Source organism: Lissotriton helveticus, chromosome 7, assembly GCF_964261635.1.
Source record: "Lissotriton helveticus chromosome 7, aLisHel1.1, whole genome shotgun sequence".
Taxonomy (NCBI): domain Eukaryota; kingdom Metazoa; phylum Chordata; class Amphibia; order Caudata; family Salamandridae; genus Lissotriton; species Lissotriton helveticus.
In genome coordinates this window covers 1,573,432,600-1,573,451,035 of record NC_136068.1, presented here as the reverse complement: position 1 = coordinate 1,573,451,035, position 18,436 = coordinate 1,573,432,600, and the positions used below count along the sequence as shown (strand labels likewise).

The 18,436-nt window shown below is 43.8% G+C and overlaps 1 protein-coding gene across 11 annotated transcripts in view; it reads right to left on the bottom strand.

Annotated features, from left to right (window-relative positions):
- Positions 1-18,436, bottom strand: part of KASH5 (KASH domain containing 5) — a 3,089,192-nt gene that overhangs the window by 1,682,024 nt on the left and 1,388,732 nt on the right. The window lies entirely within an intron of this gene.

Here is an 18,436-nt window from a genome sequence, read left to right as displayed (position 1 = left end):
GATGCTGGGAGGCTGAACTTCGGTGCTGGGGCTGCTCAGGGTCGGGGCTTCTCGGACCCCAAAGCACTCAACAGAGGATCCCTCGGCGGTCGTGCTGGAAAGAAGTCGTGTAGTCTTGAAGATGGCCGGTCCCTCGAGGTCTCGTCGCACCCACGGTTCTCAGCTTAGCTGTAGAGGTGGGTAGAGGTCAGAGGTGCCAGGGAAGCCGGTTCTCGTCGAGCTGGGCAGTCAGATTCCGGAGGAAGGACTTGCAGCAGACCGCAGTGTTCTTAAGATGGTGCCTGCGGATGCAGGGTGACTACTCCTTAGTCACAAGGGAGAATCTTGAAGAAGAAATCTTGATGTCCTTTCGTAGAAAGTCGTGTCTTGATTCCAAAGATGATCTAATTTGGAAGGGGGCCTGCTCCTACCTTTATCTTGAAAAAGGGGGCTGGCACGCGACTAAGTCCTGCCCTATGGGTGGGACTAGGAGGGGGGTGGTTACACCCCTCTCCTTTGGCGGGCTTTCCCCAGGCCAGGGGCTGGAGTGCCCCTGGAACGGGTTTCAGCCGGCCTATGCACAGTGAGCACCGGGGTGCCACTTGCAGTCACCTTCCTCTAAAGCCCTGCCTACCTAGGATACACAAAATCCTGTCTGGGACGGTGCTGGCACCGGTGACAGGAAACCCTTTGTCCTTGCCTCCTGCTCTGGGAGGACTCCCAGCAGCAGGAGGGCAGACTTGTGTCTCGGTGGCAGCATCCATTTTGGGGAGCTAAGGCTATGTCTGACTTTAACCGGGGTTACAGGTTACATACATGTCGTGTCCCTCTAGAAGGGTGGAATGCTAACCCCGTCACCAGAATTGGCGAGGGGTTAGTATTCGAATTTGTATGACACCTTACTCGACATGTTTTGATAAAGCGATACCAGAGTTGGCATATAACCGCGAGGATTATAATGCACTTAAGAGTATATGGTATGCGATATCATGGAAACGGCTAAGGGATGGATCCCGAAAGCCGCAGACAGGCTCAGCTCATGCCAGAGCACTATCTCACACGATTCCAAGCACTCTGCCTTCAGGATTGTTAAGGCCTGCCATAGGAGTGACTGATAGGAGATCTGTGTGTCCATTTAGGTTTAGATATAGGAATACTATATCTACAGCAGAGGGTGGGTACACCACTCTGCCCCAGCTGTCAAGCAGCCAGTTGTGTCTGATTTAGTTAGTCAGCCCAGGGGTGGCATAATGCATGCTGCAGCCCCTGGGAGACTTCTGGGTGCACCTCAGCCCTGGGTACAGGGACTTGAGAGGGCCCAGTGCCAATTCAGTACCTGGGTACAATTTGGATTAGAGAGAACAGCTAGGCTGTGGGTCTGATTAGCAGGCCCACAGCCAGGGAAAGTCGTAAACCAGTGAAGCAAAAAGCATAAATCTGGGTGATCATAGGATTGCAGACCCTACTCTCCTACAGCCATGGAATTTTCTTGTACTCATCAATCTGAATAACTTCTAACAATCCACTTTTATAATTACACAGCTCCGGGGTTGTCCAGAGCCTTACCCAATACAACAATGACCTTAGAATTGCTTGGTAATCTGTCCGTTTAAGATCAATATCCAAGAACACTGGAACAAGGGGAGTTCTAGTTGGTATTTTTAACAACCTACGTATAAAGTGATTTTCTTCCCGTTCAAAATTACTTTTACAACAATGCCCCCAAACCTCAGCACCATAAAGTGCCGCTGATTGGGCCTTTGCCTTAAATACTTCAAGTTCCGGCGTAATAGCTTTAGAATAACTTGCGCTGTGCACTTTTAGTATAGGCATCGAATTTTGTTTGAAGGACAATCTACTTTTTACCAGATGCCCCTTTCATGAAAGGGTACTATCCAACATAATGCCTAGGTAATTAAAGCTCTCCACATACTCCAATTTTTTGGTAATTTAAGGCCAAATTCTTCCTAAAGGACTTTTGAGGGTTTATGGACATATATTTTGTTTTAGACAAATTTATTTCTAACCCCTTCTCTACACAGTAACCATAGAATTTGTTCACCAGATTTTGGAGACCCTTTGGACTATGGGAGATGAGGATTGTATCATCCGCGAAAAGAAGTGCCGTGATTGCCTCATCTCCTAGCTTCGGGGAGTCATGATTGCAGTCCCTCAGATATATGGGTATGTCATTAACATATAGTGAGAAGAGCGTAGGTGCCAGCACACAGCCTTGGTGCACGCCATGACTCACAGGGATGGGCTTTGATACTTCACCTCCCTTCCCCCATCTGACTTTAGCATAGTTCCCTGTGTGTAGTCTGATGAGTTCTTGGAGTAGCTCACCGGGGACCCCCATTTTTCTTAGAGTGGTCCACAGGAGATTACATGGGACGAGGTCGAAGGCGGCCCTCAGATCTATAAACGCCACATACAGGCTGCCCTTTCTTATATTAATATACTTCCAGCAGATGCATGTGAATCTAAATACTTGATCCACCGTGCTGGTTTTTTACTTAAACCCTGCTTGATATTTGGTCAATGTCTGAGTCTCCTCTATCCATTCTAAAAGTCTATTTAAATGAGTCTGGCAAAAACCTTCTGTAAAAGATCAATTAAACTAATTGGGCGATAATTGCCCGGGTCATAGCGATCCCCTTTTTTAAAAATGGTTACAATTTCTGCCCCTTTCCAACTATCAGGAATCGGTGTTCCAGCCACTATGGAGTTACATATAAGGCCCCCATACTTCCACGTCGTGCTTTAATAAGTCACCGGGGATCTTATCAGGTCCTGGGGCTTTGCCTGCTTTGATTGCCTGTAATGCCTGCATGGTCTTCTCTATACTAAATCGTAAAGGAACAATACTCAGTACTAAATTGTTCTCTTGGACTTGTATGGGCAACCCCTCTTCGTCATGTGAGTAGAGTTTGGTAAAATGGTCACACCATGTTTTTTCGTCTAGGTAAATATCCTTGGATGATCTACCCTTTCTATTCCCCTTCGATATTAAATTCCAAAAGGTACTCTGATCTCTCATTTTAGCTGCAGTTAAGTAGATCATCCCATAATGCATCATCCCACACTTTTTTCGCTTGAGTCAGGGTTTTATTATATGCATACCTACTTTCTCTTATGCACTGGGATTTCTTAGTTTTAACAGCCTGAATTAGGTGGGACTTTGCTAGACGACATTCTTTATTGTACCAAGGATTAGCTAACTCCAATAACTTTCATTTGGGTTCTTATCCCTTTTGCAAATTTTACTCAAAAAGGGAGTTAGAGCATCTACCAATTGATAGTGAAGGTCTAACACACCCTGGGTGCCTAATAGGGGCTCCTGGCAAGATGCAATAATATCAGAGAAAATATTGTAAATATTTAGCATCGTCGAATCTTTAGCCAGGATGTAAGGCCATCTCAGAGCACGTCTGTTATTTGATACCTGCAGTTCCCCAGAAAAATTATTCAATGCGACCTCTTCAGCTGATTTAGATATAAAAGGCTGAGGACTTAGCCATAGTTGAAGTGGAAGATGGTCACTCTCTGTCCTGATATATATTTTAAAGTTAATAATTAAATACCATAGACTCAGAAAGACCAATATAAAATCTATATGTGACTTACAATTACCTTTACAAAAGGTTGGGGCTGCTGGTCTATCAGATTGTAAACGGCCATTACATGCCCTTAAGTCATGCCCCACGGTCAACTGTACAATTTGAGTTGCTGCTACGGTACATTTAACTAACCCAGTGGAATCCAAAGTCGGAATCTCATTTGCTATATCTTGTTCATCGAGTAGGTTATCGAGACCCAACACTGGTTCATATTTACAGTTGAAATCCCCCCCCTACTACCACTAGCGCATTTGGTCCTAGTGTGTCTAAAAGGAATCCAGCAGCTCTACTACCTTCGATTCCTTATTAGATGGATGTGGTCTATTATATATATTTATAAAATATACAGATTCCTTTTTTCTTGTCACCATCTTTAAGCCCAATAAATCCGGGGAAGGAATAGGCAATTGAGTAACTTCTATTTCTAAATTGACTCTTACCCAAATCACCAGCCCCCCCGACGCTCTCCCTCTTACTGATGGAATTGCGTCACAGTGAAAAGTTTTATACCCGAGCCTATGCGGGATGTCTAAGGCCCAGGTCTCCTGGAGGAGGATTACATCATAATCCTCAATGTAGGTGCACCAGACCAGGTTCCGTAGATTTCTAGCCAAACCTGCTATATTCCATGATATTAATCTTACGGGTAAATTTTCCTTAGAGCTAAGTGGGGCTGCATTCAACAATGTATCTTGTGTAGATGTAGTATCTAGGGGAATGGTTGCAGTACTTATTCTTTCCATTGGAATATTTCCAGTGACATTACCCTCAAGCGCAGTAATACTGGTACGGCATGAACCTACATCTCCTAGGCTGCCATCCCCTGCACATTTAGGAATCTGATCGCTCACCACTGCCATCAAAGCAGGACCAAGTCTAGGGCTGTCATTATTAATCAAGGTGGGTACCACTATCTGTAATTGCTCAAACTCTAGATTATTTGTATATAACTTCCCAACCTGAGTAGTAGGAGATGCCCCCAAATCAAGACTACCAGCTGACAAGAGTCAATCGTTCTGATCCAAACTACTCAATGCATGATATCTATTATGAGTTGGGATCTCAAAGTTTGGGCGTGTACTAGAATTTGGATGCCCACCTCTTGTATTATGCAATGAACCCTTAGCTAAATGGCTATAAAAGTATCCCAAGTGGTGCACACCCACACTATTCTCACCCAGTTTCAGGGATGCTGCTCTAAGTAGCACAGTCGCAACGTGTTGGGGGTGTCTAAAATTGATAACAATACATTCACCCTACACGTTTTCCTGGCATTACCAATCCAGGGTACCCGTCTCGTTGTTAATATCTGGTCTGAATAGTTTATCGGGAATCCACAGTTCTTATTGAGCCACGAAACGGTTTTATGTTTAAGCGAATCGTGTGATTCCTGACTGAAGTTGGGCTGTGAAGTGTCTAAGGGTGGGACATTGGAAAGTACGACAACGTATGGTTCACAATCTGGTGGGAGATTAATTGGGCGTACTTTCCTCAGTGGAGCTGCTGACCCCCCTATATTCATTGGGACCACTTTAGTCTGTGTTGCCTGACCTTCCGATCGGCCCGTCTCCTTAACATTAGCAGTGCTTACCCTCCCCACCAACGGCTTCTGTACAACATTGTTAGATAGAATGTCCCTTTCCCTTGGTTTCGAGATCTCATTACTAGTTGACCAGGTTAGAAGACCTCCCAGTCTAGACACTTCAGCTGTCAGAAGATCTATTTTTGCCACTAAGGGTTTAACAATAGTTTCTAGTTTAGCCTCAAGCATCTTAGCTATATGGTCCAATAGGTCAGAGTTCATATTGGTATCACTGATAGTAGTCATGGTTTCCTTGTGACCAATGGTGCTCCTCTGCACTGTTTCAGGTGTTTTCTTATGGTGTGTTCCTCCCCGCTTAGTCTGTGTTTTCCTGCATTTCCTTACCGCTCTCTTGACTGGAGAGCACCGTGGTGACACGTCCATGGAGTCATCTTGTAAATCCTGATCTGGTACGTCATGTTCTACAACTAGAACTGTCGGGATTTCCGCTAGTGGGACACCAGTAGGAACATCAGAGATAGGAGGAGAGGCCAAAATCGAACCACTACTGGCACTGGAAGGTGTAGTAAATATCACAGGCAGATCTTCCCGACCCAGTGATTTCCTTCTATCATTATTTATCTTGCTGACCATTTTAAATAAATAGTTGTCCATGGTTGATTTGTTCTTAGCCATTAGTAATACTTTAATATAAACCCAAAAACTTTTGTGCCGTTAGAATCACATCGGCAAACAAAATGATAGCTGTGACCTTACAAAGTACTTCCTTTCAATACTATGAAATAAATTATAATATTAAGAAAAACAAGTAAGAACAGTCATGTATATATCCAGATGCTTACTTCTCAGATGTATTCTCGACCAAGGGCAGTGGCCCAGCCCTGCCTCGGTCTTCCCGGATTGCACAGTCTGCCCCGCCCTTGTCCCGGGCTTCTCCCGCGCGCGACTCGCGGGGTGAGAGGCGTTTCGCGCTTATCAGGTGCCTCCGGGCGCAGTGCTGTCGTCAGAGACGCGACCTGACCGCCGGGGCACCTGGGAGTTGAAGTTTCAGGCCCCTGCGGTGGTTGTGGTCGGTGTTCCCGAGCTGCCGTTCCCCTCACGGCGCCTGCTGGGACCCGCTGGTAGAAGGATGCACGAGCCGTTGCCCTCACGGCGGGATAGAGTGAGTCAGGTGTCCCACTGAGCGCTCGCGCTTATCAGGCGCCTCCGGGCGCAGTGCTGTCGTCAGAGACGCGACCTGACCGCCGGGGCACTTGGGAGTTGAAGTTTCAGGCCCCCGCGGTGGTTGTGGTCGGTGTGGACGGTGTTCCCGAGCTGCCGCTCCCCTCACGGCGACTTCTGGGACCAGCTGGTAGAAGGATGCACGAGCCGTTGCCCTCACAGCGGGATAGAGGCACTCATTTAGGTCACAGCTATACAGCTGTCATTCTTTCGTTGTTGTCTATCCGACGAGCCGCTAGTGACGCTATGACCAGGCTAGTTGCCCAGCCACAGTCTAGCTAGTGGATAGTAGTCACCCGCTCTCCCGCACCACCCAAAAAACTCGAGTTAGCTAGTTAGCTAGTATGTGTAACGCAGCTTCAAAACTGAGCGGAAACAGACCGTCGTGTGTCTCACAGTACATGTGCAGAGGCAGCTCAAAATTAAGCCTGATAGCTGCAAAGGTAGCGCTTCCACATATTGTCTCTCACTGACCTGACTCTCAGCACATTTATTCCGAGGGAGGGGACGAGCTGACACTGATGCAACTGCGGGCATGCACGCAGCGGGCTCTGAAATGCCATGACTGTGTGCCACCGCCAGCAAGCACACAATGAGGCCAGTGCAGCCAACTTTACAGGAGAAACTGCATAGAGGCTTGCCCGCCCTTCGCACAGCAGGAGGCAGGAGCTGCATCCGCCTTGAAGTCACATGATGTGCAATCAACTCTGTTTAGCCATTAGGCGCAATAACTCCAACCCATCCTCCTGGCACCAGTTATATCGTCGCGCAGTGTCCTTAGTCAAATGTTGCATTGTAGCACCACTCGCTATGCAGGTGAGCTCTACAAACTGAGTCAGAGAGCCACAAGCCTGCTGGGAGCAGCACATGGTGTGCGCTGCCACTGGAGCTTGTACTGTGCTTTATTACAGCAGCGCTTCCAGCTTGACAGCTGAGGAGGCGCGACAATGTGTGACATTGCATTTGAGTGCGGTGATGCGGACCAGCATGCTGAAATGCGGGATGCGTGGTACTTGGAAAGGCTGTGGTATTGGTGAAGAATCTGTAGGTAACTTTTTTTCTGCTGGATACTTCGACCTGCAGAATCCTCATCTTTCAAACAAAACTGCAAGCAATACTGCCTATGTGTGAAGGAAAATTTCTTATACAAAGCAATCCTGTAAAACTGAGGGGGTGAAGTGTCTAACCATCCTCACTTCTGAATCAGAACAATAGTGTTTTGCGAATATGTGGTGAGAGGCCCACGTCACTGTTTTACTGATATCTACCACTGGTATACCCCTCGGTAAGGTAGCTGTGGAATGGCCTGGATTCCGTTAGGTGGCTGTTTCTTCACCAGAGTGTAGTAAATCTTCAGATACCATATAATACAGTAAGACAGAATTTTCTGTTGAACTGCCTTACATTTTTGATGCCGATTTATTTGAAATGAGTTGGTCATCAGGCCTTATGTCCTTCATGTGACTGATATTAAAACTTAGCACACACTTGGGTCAAGCTTGTGCAGTTGCTCCTCCTCCTTGGAAAGGGGGGGCGGAGGAAGGGTGGCTGCGTATAAAAAGTGGGCAAGGCAATAGAATACCCGAGAAGGAACAGGCACACGACCTTTGGTAGAAAAGCTGCTTTAGAACACAGTACTAGCTTATGTGGGAAGAATCATGTGAACGTTGGACAAAGACAATGAACAGAGGTTATCCCTACCAAAATATTAGTCTTTAACATAAGGAGCTTCAACTGGCAACTATGTAAGTATATAAATGAATCACCCATTAAAAATGCCAACTCTAAATGCAGATACCATTGCGGCATTATAAAACGGTGCGGAATAAATAAGATTGTCAAACCCTTTAAAGTTTTAACAGCCACAGGTGATCTGAACAAAGAAGGTTGGTCTGGGAAACATAAAAAAACAGACCCAGGGATAACGCCAATAGGAGGATGTTAGCCAATGCTGCTTTCAAGGGGTCAATGTGTCTGCCTCAGCACCAGGCTACAAGCATATTCTATCTCCCAGAATAGACCGACTTAGTCGAGGGGCAACGTACTGACAGGAAGCTAAAAGAAACTTAGATTGCCCCACTCAAACTCAATGCATTAAGGTATAACACTTGGGGAACTGAGGTGCAGGAACTGTCCCCCTGATTGAAAAAGGTGCACTCTGAACTAGTACAAAGGGGAGCACACACGTAGAGGTGTAGTATGTCTGTATACCACATCCTTCTCGGCCAGACCGTGGGAATGAGAATTAATTGCGCCAAGTCCTCACGTATCTTTCTCAGGACCTGAGAATCAAGTGATTAAGTGGAGACACAGAGTGTAGTGAAAACCTCACTCCAACTTAAACATGTCCCCCGAGGCACCTTTTTAAGTGCCTCCCGACTTTCTGGTCCACCCCAGGTGTTCATCCCGTTTGTGCAGAGAGAGTGCTTGGTGGTGTCTAAATTAGAATGGAAAACAGGGCGGGCAGCTGACACGCACCACTGGCAAGCCTGTCTGTGCCTGGACGCTGCCAGGACCCCTGTTAAATTGACCAAATATTCAAGTGGAGAACAGCAGGCAATTCAGAAAGCTGGTGAGCTGCCTCTTTATCGTCCCCATACTCTATCCCCCAATCTAGAATGTTACAAATGTCAAGCATACAACTTTATCCTTAAGGAGACCAAGATCAGCAGGGCCTTAGTAGATTCCCAGGAGCCCCTGTAGGGAAAACTATGAGGCAAGTTTTAGGGAGGAAGTTACTGTGTATGCTTCCCAACACAAGATCTTTTATTAAATATAAAGACTTTCTGCACCGATATAATCCAGAAATAGCCTTTCTTGTCGTGTATTTCTATAGGTTCTGAATCAGTCCCCCTATTCCTGACCCTATTCTGGTTAAACTAACTATCAAGTTAACTAACAGTCAGCCCATGAGGCAAGAAATCCCCCATGATGCAGATACCGTTATCTGACGCAGTCACACTACGGCACAGGAACGTGTTATCTGATTAGGTCATAACGCTTGAGATCTAATTAGACAAGCGACATTCCTCCAGCCCCTGATAAGGCATACGACGTTCTCATAACAAATCAAACCTATGACAACCTGGATAATCCGTGCGGCCATTGTTTTGATTTCACAGAGAACTTTTGCAAAAGAATGTGCTAACGAGCAAGTCGTATGACATCTTTATTGACGTACCTATGTCCATCCTTACGTCAATCTCGGCACCTTTAAGGTATAAATATTGCCGACCTTGCCCTATGCAAACACACGCGTGGTGACAAGACGGAGCAGCCATACTTGCCGAAGCCGAGAGCAGAAGCAGACCCCGCTGGCAGCAGCCCCGCCTTCCTGACGCGCTGAGAGACGCGCTGCTATCTCAAGCCGAGAGACCCAGCACCGGCGTTTCTGGGCAGCCCTCGCAGGCAGCCTGGAATATCGAGAGCAGAGAAAGAGATACCATTCCTCATCCATCCTAAATTCCAGGTACAGAACTGAATAACCCCTCACAGAGAATTCTTTAGTTATTCACTTGGCAAAAACAAACTTAACTTAAACTGTAACTTTCTATTCCCGCCCACGCATTAGACTTAGGTCAGGTACACGGGGTAGGCGTATTTAGAAACACCAGTTGAGTACGTTTAGTCAAATGTATATGTGTATGTAAATATATTTTAATCATTTTTAAACATCATATGGCTCAGAAACCATATCAATGTTTTTACAGTATTATTTTATACTATTGCTTCTAATGTATGCACTTTACTTAACTCTAAGTATTGCAATAATATCGATCCATTTCTCTTGTACGAGAAAAGAGACTGATCAATAAATAACATCTTTTATTGAACACGCCCGTCTCTTCCTTTTCTCTACATTCTGATGAGACTAAGAATGCACGTACTGACTGAGTAAAATAATTGCCTTGTGCTCACACGACTCTTGAGATTGACTCTTGATTAGGGGAGAGCAAAGTTGTCATGTTCTATGGTTGTCAGAAACTAAATCCCTTCTTGTCTAATCAGGGGAGTTAATCCTTCCTTGAACATTCGAGAAAGTTTCTAGCGAACTCTGAGCTTAGCTGGCAAACCCAAAAATTAAGTCTAGCATCGACAGTAGTAGACCTAGTTAACGTCTGGCCTAGGCCTTTACTGCTGTAGGTACTATTCCAATGCGCAGAGCCTATTGGGAAAATAGGAGCTACACTACATGGCGCCCAACGCGTTTGGAAAGGGCGATAAAACTAACGTAAGACATTTAGAGTAACTCAGTCGTGCTTTCTCACTCAGACCCCTTTTCCCGAATACTCCAAAGACGTCTGGAGTGGGTGAAAGGTTATATCCTCCAAAACCTCGCAGGAGGGAACTCCTATGTATGGTTCTTGGTCAAGTCAACGTTGAAGGATAAAACAGTTCCGAAATATTGTGCATCTTATCTTTGTTCCATAAAGAAACCTGATCTGCAAACAAAAACATAATACCATCCTGTCAGTAAAATGTCTGACAATGAGGATGAAAGAGAGGCAGTTAGATTAGCAACTGAACTCGCAGATGCTGATGCTACCATGCAAGCAGCAGACGCGGATATAATACTCATTCCGGTCATTAAAAGGAGATCTATAACCTTAAAACTTATAGAAAATGGACTGACACCTAGAGGTGGCACAGTCATATTCGTAATCGAGGCACACGAATATCGGCAGACAGAGGTATACTATTCATGGATACATTTTCCAGCAGCAAATGCTGTAACAAAGTACTTCCACTATTACAAAGTAGAGGAACCTCCTGAAACGTACACTCCTTTCGAGGAGGTGGAAGTACCACTCAAATTCCAAGAGCATTTGCTCTTATTTGATGGCGCCCTAAAACATAACAATCACATTACAAGGCTCGGTCCTTTAGGAAGACCAGGAGCAACGTGGCCGGTCTTAGCCGGATACACACCACATCCAGACATCGAAAGAATGCCTGCAGCAGAGCTATTAATACAGCTAAAACAACTACTAAAAATTCATAGACAATTAGTTCAGTATGTAATGCGGACTTCAACAATTCAGCCAGCGATTAAACTTCCACAGCTGACCCCTCACCAGGGGAACACAAACAAAATTACACCACAGAACATCCAATCCTGCCTAGGTAAAGTTCCAGCTAAACGGGAACAGATACCATTCTGGTTGGCACAGAAAATTACCCAAATAGAGGCGGTGTTTCCTGACACCACCCCATTAGAAAAACACAGGATTCTGACTATATGTCTCCCAATGGGAATCGCACCACACATTGAGGACTGTGACACTTGGGGTACAGTCTTTGCTTCCATCTACACAAAAACGCACGGTGTCCCATCCATTTCGGTGATACCAGATGTGCTAAAACAAATTCAAGATGAATACGGTCCAGAACCTGCTTTAACTCTTGGTATGAAATTACTAAAAGACTTCAAACAGGTTTCGGCTATATTACTAGCCAACATAAAAGATGAAGCAGCAAACGTGGCGATCCGCCAAAGGTTAAAAGAGACAGATATAGCAGACCAACCAGCTGAAATTGCCAGAATCATAGAAAAATCCTATGAAGAACTAGGCAGAGATAGTCTAGGTGGAATACCAGTAAAACCGCAACTGACTACAAGTCCATAAAAAATATTTTTTAATAATAATAATTCACCAAAAAAGAACTGGGATGGAAACAAACAATCCAATCCTAAAGAAAAGAAATTCCAGTCCAGAGGAAGGTCTCCTAGGCGAAGAGAGAAATCTCCAAACCAAAGACAGAGGTCACCGCAGAGTGACCCCTCTGGGAATAGATATAACCTTAGAAATAGGGATAATATTAAAAAACCTGATAGATATCAAGACATTGATACACGTCCCTCTCAATCTTTTCAGAATTCCTCGCAGAAATCGGAAAGAAGAGGACGATCAGAAGAGCACGCCAAGTCCAAAGACAAGGAACCTGCTCATCTTAAAAAGAAATTACAATTTCCAAAAAAGAAGGTAGCCAGTATCAAGGTAGTTAAAAATGCCGAGAATACTGAGGACACAACTGAAAAACGGAGAATGGGCTCAGACAATGCTAGACAGCGCAGCAGAGGTGAGCATAGCTCGCAAAGTCCTTATGAATCATCTGGAGACAGTGGACACAAATGAATACCTTCAAGTGGAAACTGCAGACACCAGAGTTAGCAAGCCCCACAAGATATACGAGATAACATTACGTATAGAGGGAGATAAGACTAGGAAAATAAGGGGACTATTTTGGGATAACCTCTCCAAAGGCTATGACATCCTTCTAGCTGAAAAAGACTGGCCACCAGAGTTTGTCAGGGAGTGCCCTCATGGCGAAGAAGTAATTATGCCTGCCTTCTCGAATCAAATACCGATTCATAAAAAATACACACTTGCTAGAAAGTGGGCAGTGGCCTTAGCACCTGCTTTATATAAAAATCATGTAGGATGGGATGAGGATTCTCCTCCTCACAAAATCCAGTTAAAATCACAACCAACTGCACAAAGGCAGTACCCAATTAAGCAAGAAGCTAAACAACAAGTAAATGAAATACTAGATCAGCTAGAATACCAGGGGGTGATTGAAACTTGCACCTCACAAATGAACAATCCTTTGTTTCCGGTCTCCAAACCAGACAATTCGTACCGTCTAGTTTTGGATTACCGACACCTTAACACATGTTGCAAAACCTTTGCAGTGCAAAACTCACACAGTGCTGCACTGATGAATAACATAGTGCGCAAAAAATACAAAACAACCTTGGACATCTCCAATGGATTCTTTTGTCAAAACATAGCACCAGAGAGCAGATCTTTAACTGCATTCTCAGTAAATGGCACTCAAAAACAATTCTGTCGGTTAGCCCAGGGGTACAAGAACAGCCCGGGGGTATTCTCAGCGAGAGTAACAGAATTACTACAACTATATGATGATGAAGCATTATCTTATGTTGATGACATTTACCTAACAGATGATGACTTGGAGACTCACTTGAAAAGAGTGAACACCATAATACTTGGGTTCGCTGCAGAGGGTTACAAATTCAACTTTAAAAAATCCAGAATTGCCCATCTGACGGTCCTATTCTTAGGATATGAGTTATCAAGTGAAGGCAAAAGCTTGGCTGACAATTTCCTAGAGAAATGTGCCGTAATCCAAGCTCCTAAAACACTAAAAAACCTACAGTCAATTCTAGGCTTCCTTAATTTCGGAAGAACATACATTGCAAATTACGCAGAAAGGGTCAAACCCCTTTACGATCTAATTAAACCAGACTTTAAAAGATCCAGTTGGACTCAAAAACACACAGAAATTTTGAGATCCTTACAAACAGACATGCTAATTAAAACAAAATTAGAAACACGTGATAACACACGCAATCTTGTGATTCGAGTCATCCCAGGGAGATGCGGATTCACATACCTGACCTCTAATGAGGGAGAAAAGGTACCAATTGCATTCAAATCACACTTGTACACAAAAGCTGAACAGAGATTCAGCAACAAAGGAAAAATTGTTCAAGCAGTTCAAACCGCAATAGCTAGAGAAAAAGACATAGCTGACGGTAGACATATCACAGTCAGAACAGCTGAATCAGCCTTTGAGGCATTAACAACACCGTGTAATTTACCATCAACAACATTGGATCCAGAATGGATACAATGGGTGAATTCAATCACAACGGACAAAGTATACTACTACTTTGATCCAGAACTAGAAGAATTAAAAAATCTAAAATATGAAAAAACGTATCCTCTGCCAATCGACATTCTGCCTCTACGACATTACGCCTGTGTAATCTATACAGACGGACATGCTCAACCCTCCGTTTGGGGAGAACATGCATACAATCCCACATGTGAGATTACAAAAGAAGTGTGGCGCGGAGGTAAACTAAGACCTCTATTAACAAAATCACACTCAGTAGAAACTAATTCAGAACTACAAACTGAAATAATAGCTTTGAAAATGGCGCTAGATAATGCGGATCGCGAATTCCCGACACTTATAGTGTCAGATTTATATTACTGCGTCAAAGCATATAACAAGGATTTGCAGACATGGATTCAAAACGGTTACAAAGATGACACAGATGCACCAATAAAGCAGAGACTACTCTGGGAACAAGTAGCTCTTTTGAAAAAAGAACTACCAAAGACTCACGTGACACACTCACTGAGTCATCAGCGTGATGGCGTTCACGTTGTAGGGAATTCATTGGCTGAAGCAGCCGCAGCGGCAGCCACTAAATCGGCTCCCGTAGATCGAAAAAAAGCGTACATTAAAATACATTGACGGTGAAACATTGCTGGCAGTGAAAACGTCATCAAACGGCGACTGCTCAGCATTACCGATCAACTATCCACTCAATTATACATACATAATCGATGCAAACTCCGTCCCTTTTGTTCGAATCCCTGGAGTGGGGGATAGAGTGATTCCAAACATGGACAGGAGAAACTTGTTAATCGCAGACGCACACATGGGCGAGGGTTACAGACACCTTAAATTAAAAGATTCTCTGGAAGAATTACAATCACGGTACTGGTGGCCAGGCATGAGCCTGCACTACACCATGTTTGTAAAAAACTGCCCAAACTGCAACAGAGATCGCAGAGGGGAGAGAAGCAGTTTAATACATCGTCGAATCAAGGCAGATAATATTACCAGCAAAAAGAATGGCTTGCGATTAACATATACAGGCTAGTTTCCACTTATAATGTAGATCACCAGCACTCGGCTGACGTCCGGACTATTATACAAGATTCGCGAGTCTAAATGGCATATACGCTAAGAGCATGCTACGTTCGACCATTTCTTTCACTCAGGCAAACCAGCCTGGGGGGGAAACATGGCCAAATGAGCACAGCCCAGCGGGAATCTTCTCACTTCCTTCCTGAGGGTATGGGATGGTGTAAAGAAAAAACCAAGGCAGAAAGCAATCTATAATAGAAAGGATATTAGGTTCGGGAGCTGGGTGGGTCAAACATCTAATAAGTGTCCAACGTAGTCTAAATAACTTGCCAAGAAATTCTCTGAAGGGATTCAGTCCGTACGAATTATTATTCGGAACTAGGATGTTAATCTCTGACCTTGATAGTCAGACTTCAGTGGTAATAGAAAAAACCTTTGATGTCAAAGACCGTTTGGCTATTTTGCAGGACTTAAACAAAACAAGAAAAGACCTGAGCAACATACAGTTGAAACAACAGCCAACAACCACTGAAGAATCACCACCTGTCCCAGCAAGACCTGTCTGGATTCCAAAAGTCGGGGATCTAGTCAGGGAGAAGATCGCGGTAAAGAAGGAATTTGGGCCTTCTTACAGAAAAGCAGTTCCTGTCTTGTCTGTCAACGGGACAAGATCAGTTGTACTACCGCCACTTGCTGGAAAAAAGGAGAACCGAGTTGTATCCATCGACCTGGTAAAACCACAACATGTGGCCAATAACAAACAGTAGGCCAAGTGGACTCCCAATAAGTAGCAGAACACCAAGGTTTGCTACCAGTACAGAGGTCCTATCAAAGAGGCTCATCACATTCGAAACGCCTACAGAAGAACAACAAGGACTATGCAACAATGCAATAGAACTAAGACCTCTGAAAACCCAAATAAAAACATTTAGCAGAGACACACCTATCTATACTGAAGTACCAAGTGACAATGCAAAAAACAAAAATCCTGAACCAATTGGAACAATTGACAGAACTGCATCTGGTTACTTCATCAACTTCGATGATTCCTCTGAAGGCTTCAGTGAACCAAAGACACAGCCATCATCAAAATCCTTTAAAGACAAAGCTAAGGAACTTTTGAAACAACTGAAAGAAACATATCTGGTTTCTCCATGGATTGAATTTTGGGTGGGTTTTGGTGCATTTATCCTCATACTTTGGCTCATCATGGTATTTACTTTGGGACGCTTCATTGAGGGAAAATATGCTAAAATGGACACAGCAAGTCAGAACATCAACTTGGTCCTCAAACCACACACATCTTCACACGTCGAGAAAAGAGAACTTTCTCCAGAACTTTCTTCAGCCAACTTCACAGCCAATCCGATACCTGGTGGGGTAGCCTGGGACAACACTGACTATGAAATTTATGGTCCGGTCGAGATCCTGAAATATCCACACCAAATCAAGATCTCTTTGAGTGACTTTGCAAAACCAAACTCATTTGCTGATGATTGGGACTTTGAAAGTATTAACAATATGATGTCTGACTTAGTAATGTCTGCTAAATTTACAAAACATGATTATTTGCAAGGTTCTACAAATTATGATAGTATGTATTGCTATAACCATTATGGTAACCATTTCTTGCATAAATCTGCACAACCTAGAAATGTTTTAAATTATAATCAATGGGAACATTGTGCTACACCTCCAAAAGGGAGCTCTAGAACCGTTTATGACAAATATTCATATTTTTCAGGTTTTAACATAACTAATGCTGAAACATTTTATTACAAATTGTCAAACAAGACAGGGATGAAAACCATGATAACCAACACAAAATTGATATATTCAGATTCATTCTTTGAAAAAATGAATACTTTTGGATTTGATTATTGGGACAAAAATGTTGATTTGAAAAGTGTTTGGGGTACAAAAGAATGGCAAGTACAGGGTTTAGAAGCTTTGTTTAGAGCCTGCATGATCCCAGAACAAATGATATTTTTAAATGACACTGTTCAACAAACCACCTGTCTTGGCTTAGCCAAAATCAAAGATTTAAATAACCCGTCTATTCCAAAGCCAACAATGTTTAGCAATAGCTCTGATACAGATGAAGAGATAGACGTAAACCATATACTTAACCAAAACAGAACACATCCTGATTGGAAACAATGGTTGATCTGGCCCACAGATACAAATAACTGTCAAGATAGATTCCTGAATAAAACACAGGGTTTCAAAATGACCAGGCCAGACCCTAGATATCCCCAAAGACATCACCCAGGGATAATAACAACCTACAGTGTGGGCAAATTATGCCTTCAATGGCTACAGACTTCCACACTGCCTGAAATTAAGCAACACCTAACTTTACTTACTGATGGTGCTGACTTGCGTGATTTCATACTGGGACCACGCAAACAGCGTCAAAAGCGTTTCATAGCAGCCTCTGTATATGCAGCATACAATGAGGCCTGGAAGGTTACTCAAATTGAAACAGCAGAAAGAATACGGGAAATTGACCGTATCAATTTGGAAAAATCACTTTCTGTAGTGGACAATGGGTTAATGACTCTGTCCTCCAGAATTTTTTCATTGGACAGCATTGTGTCTTCAGCAATCGATATACTATCGCAAGACTTACTGTTATTACAACATGGTCAGTCACAATTGCGTTCCATTGTACAGCTTGGCTGGACGTTACAAAATCTGCGTTCAGGCTATGTGCCTTGGCGTTTAATCAACACAACGTCACTATTCCAAATCTTTAACCTTACTGATAGACAAATCGGTATGGCGCAAAAGGGTGCTGATTATACAATCTTGAGCATTGAAAAACTAGAAAGATTACCAATGACAATGTCAGAACGACCTGTCAGTGAATGGATAATCCACGGAATAATAAATATTCCAATCTCAACCTTCAGGTTTCAATACTGCCAAAAATATATACAGGCTGGCATGTACGAGAAATTGGGAAAGGGGTACCTTAAAACAACTTGGAACCTGCCCTATTCACATGCATGTGTCAGTAATAAAGGACAGAAAGTGTTTCTTAGTGGCAACAATTGTGCTATGTCACTAAGCGGCACGCTTCTGTGTAACGGAATTAGTTTGCATGGAGCCTGTCAAGGGAATTCTTACAACCTTTCATGTCACCAGCAAGGCGCACCTGCAACTGAAATAGAACCATTCTTTCAAAGACTCTATAATGGGAGTTACATTCTTATTGTAGACCGCAGATGTTGCAGTCTTATGCCCGGGACTCCTTATCTAGTAACAACAACGGCGAAGGTCAAGTGCTGTGGACGTTCTTTATTCCCCAGCTCCTTTCCAGACAGGGAGGCAAGGGCATGGCCCAGTTTGAAAATTACTTCTATTCGAATAGACACTT